The sequence below is a fragment of the Siphateles boraxobius genome, unplaced genomic scaffold (assembly GCF_051911475.1).
Source record: "Siphateles boraxobius isolate OS27281-9 unplaced genomic scaffold, OSU_SipBor_1 234, whole genome shotgun sequence".
NCBI classification, from domain to species: domain Eukaryota; kingdom Metazoa; phylum Chordata; class Actinopteri; order Cypriniformes; family Leuciscidae; genus Siphateles; species Siphateles boraxobius.
The window spans coordinates 212,501-215,000 of NW_027508849.1; the positions used below are offsets into that span (position 1 = coordinate 212,501).

At 68.3% G+C, this 2,500-nt stretch overlaps 1 protein-coding gene across 1 annotated transcript in view; it reads left to right on the plus strand.

The window, feature by feature from the left end:
• The window catches only part of LOC143748448 (venom phosphodiesterase CdcPDE-like), a 46,705-nt gene that overhangs the window by 28,357 nt on the left and 15,848 nt on the right, over positions 1-2,500 (plus strand). The window lies entirely within an intron of this gene.

A 2,500-nucleotide genomic window follows, 5' to 3' on the forward strand; every position in this document is an offset into this window, starting at 1 on the left:
TGACTTTCACTCTCTCTCTCTCATAACATTCGCTCACACCGCACACGTCTATAGACCGTGTAGAAGTGTAGAAGTACCTCCCTATCGATACATTTCACTCATACTGCGTCTTAGTGGATGCTTTGGGGAAACTCCTTTTTCTCCTTTTCTCTGAAATACTGAAGCAGTTTGAATCCCGCAGTGGGGATTCAAACGCTCGGCTCTCGAGCCCCAGCACACACACGCTCGGCTCTCGAGCCCCAGCACACACACGCTCGGCTCTCGAGCCCCAGCACACACACGCTCGGCTCTCGAGCCCCAGCACACACACGCTCGGCTCTCGAGCCCCAGCACACACACGCTCGGCGCTCGAGTCCCAGCACACACACGCTCGGCGCTCGAGCCCCAGCACACACACGCTCGGCGCTCGAGCCCCAGCACACACACGCTCGGCTCTCGAGCCCCAGCACACACACGCTCGGCGCTCGAGTCCCAGCACACACACGCTCGGCTCTCGAGCCCCAGCACACACACGCTCGGCTCTCGAGCCCCAGCACACACACGCTCGGCTCTCGAGCCCCAGCACACACACGCTCGGCGCTCGAGCCCCAGCACACACACGCTCGGCGCTCGAGTCCCAGCACACACACGCTCGGCTCTCGAGCCCCAGCACACACACGCTCGGCTCTCGAGCCCCAGCACACACACGCTCGGCGCTCGAGCCCCAGCACACACACGCTCGGAGCTCGAGCCCCAGCACACACACGCTCGGCGCTCGAGCCCCAGCACACACACGCTCGGCGCTCGAGCCCCAGCACACACACGCTCGGCGCTCGAGTCCCAGCACACACACGCCCGGCGCTCGAGCTCCAGCACACACACGCCCGGCGCTCGAGCCCCAGCACACACACGCTCAGCACTCGAGCCCCAGCACACACACGCTCGGCTCTCGAGCCCCAGCACACACACGCTCGGCGCTCGAGTCCCAGCACACACACGCTCGGCGCTCGAGCCCCAGCACACACACGCTCGGCGCTCGAGCCCCAGCACACACACGCTCGGCGCTCGAGCCCCAGCACACACACGCTCGGCTCTCGAGCCCCAGCACACACACGCTCGGCGCTCGAGTCCCAGCACACACACGCTCGGCTCTCGAGCCCCAGCACACACACGCTCGGCTCTCGAGCCCCAGCACACACACGCTCGGCTCTCGAGCCCCAGCACACACACGCTCGGCGCTCGAGCCCCAGCACACACACGCTCGGCGCTCGAGTCCCAGCACACACACGCTCGGCTCTCGAGCCCCAGCACACACACGCTCGGCTCTCGAGCCCCAGCACACACACGCTCGGCGCTCGAGCCCCAGCACACACACGCTCGGAGCTCGAGCCCCAGCACACACACGCTCGGCGCTCGAGCCCCAGCACACACACGCTCGGCGCTCGAGCCCCAGCACACACACGCTCGGCGCTCGAGTCCCAGCACACACACGCCCGGCGCTCGAGCTCCAGCACACACACGCCCGGCGCTCGAGCCCCAGCACACACACGCCCGGCGCTCGAGCCCCAGCACACACACGCTCGGCGCTCGAGCCCCAGCACACACACGCTCGGCGCTCGAGCCCCAGCACACACACGCTCGGCGCTCGAGCCCCAGCACACACACGCTCGGCGCTCGAGCCCCAGCACACACACGCTCGGCTCTCGAGCCCCAGCACACACACGCCCAGCGCTCGAGCTCCAGCACACACACGCCCGGCGCTCGAGCCCCAGCACACACACGCTCGGCGCTCGAGCCCCAGCACACACACGCTCAACGCTCGAGCTCCAGCACACACACGCCCGGCGCTCGAGCCCCAGCACACACACGCTCGGCGCTCGAGCCCCAGCACACACACGCTCAACGCTCGAGCTCCAGCACACACACGCTCGGCGCTCGAGCCCCAGCACACACACGCTCTGCCCTCGAGCCCCAGCACACACACGCTCTGCCCTCGAGCCCCAGCACACACACGCCCGGCGCTCGAGCCCCAGCACACACACGCCCAGCGCTCGAGCCCCAGCACACACACGCTCGGCGCTCGAGCCCCAGCACACACACGCCCAGCGCTCGAGCCCCAGCACACACACGCTCGGCGCTCGAGCCCCAGCACACACACGCTCAACGCTCGAGCCCCAGCACACACACGCCCAGCGCTCGAGCCCCAGCACACACACGCTCAGCGCTCGAGCCCCAGCACACACACGCTCAGCGCTCGAGTCCCAGCACACACACGCTCAGCACTCGAGCCCCAGCACACACACGCTCAGCGCTCGAGCCCCAGCACACACACGCCCAGCGCTCGAGCCCCAGCACACACACGCTCAGCGCTCGAGTCCCAGCACACACACGCCCAGCGCTCGAGTCCCAGCACACACACGCTCAGCACTCGAGCCCCAGCACACACACGCTCAGCGCTCGAGCCCCAGCACACACACGCTCGAGGTCTGGGCCCCAGCACACACACGCTCAGCGCTCGAGC